The sequence below is a fragment of the Seriola lalandi genome, unplaced genomic scaffold (assembly GCF_002814215.2).
Source record: "Seriola lalandi dorsalis isolate HSWRI2012SDOR001 ecotype SW California unplaced genomic scaffold, Sedor1 jcf7180001996279, whole genome shotgun sequence".
In the NCBI taxonomy this organism is placed as follows: Eukaryota; Metazoa; Chordata; class Actinopteri; order Carangiformes; family Carangidae; genus Seriola; species Seriola lalandi.
In genome coordinates this window covers 1-464 of record NW_019466944.1, presented here as the reverse complement: position 1 = coordinate 464, position 464 = coordinate 1, and the positions used below count along the sequence as shown (strand labels likewise).

The following is a 464-nucleotide window of genomic DNA, read 5'->3' as shown; positions in this document are numbered from 1 at the left end:
ATATCCCACATATGACCATCAGACTTAGTCTTAGAAATAATAAAGTGCATTTCCATCATCATCAGGGAATATTAATTAGGAATAACATTTGGAACAAATAAATCAAAATATCCTCAGTGGATTCCTGTGCAACTCGACTAATTTGTACCAAGAAATGAACATGAAAACATTCATTCACAAAAACTCATTTTCATTGAATTTGTAAAAAAAAATTACGTCATCATTTCGATAAGCACAGTTTCCGTAGTGTAGTGGTTATCACGTTCGCCTCACACGCGAAAGGTCCCCGGTTCGAGACCGGGCGGAAACATTATTGCGAGAAGTAGATGGTGATTATGGGATTTCTGATGCCTGATTGGGGCTGATGTGTCTCACATGTAGCAGTGTTGTTAAAAACTTCACTTAGGTTTTAACAAAAATACACTTGATTTGTATAGCATCAACAAGACTAATTTAATTAATTA

General features: G+C 35.3%; 1 non-coding gene across 1 annotated transcript; it reads left to right on the top strand.

Annotated features, from left to right (window-relative positions):
- Positions 1-237: 237 nt before the first annotated feature.
- Positions 238-310, top strand: trnav-cac (transfer RNA valine (anticodon CAC)). The gene has a single exon. It is a non-coding gene; the product is annotated as a tRNA-Val (tRNA).
- Positions 311-464: the final 154 nt, after the last annotated feature.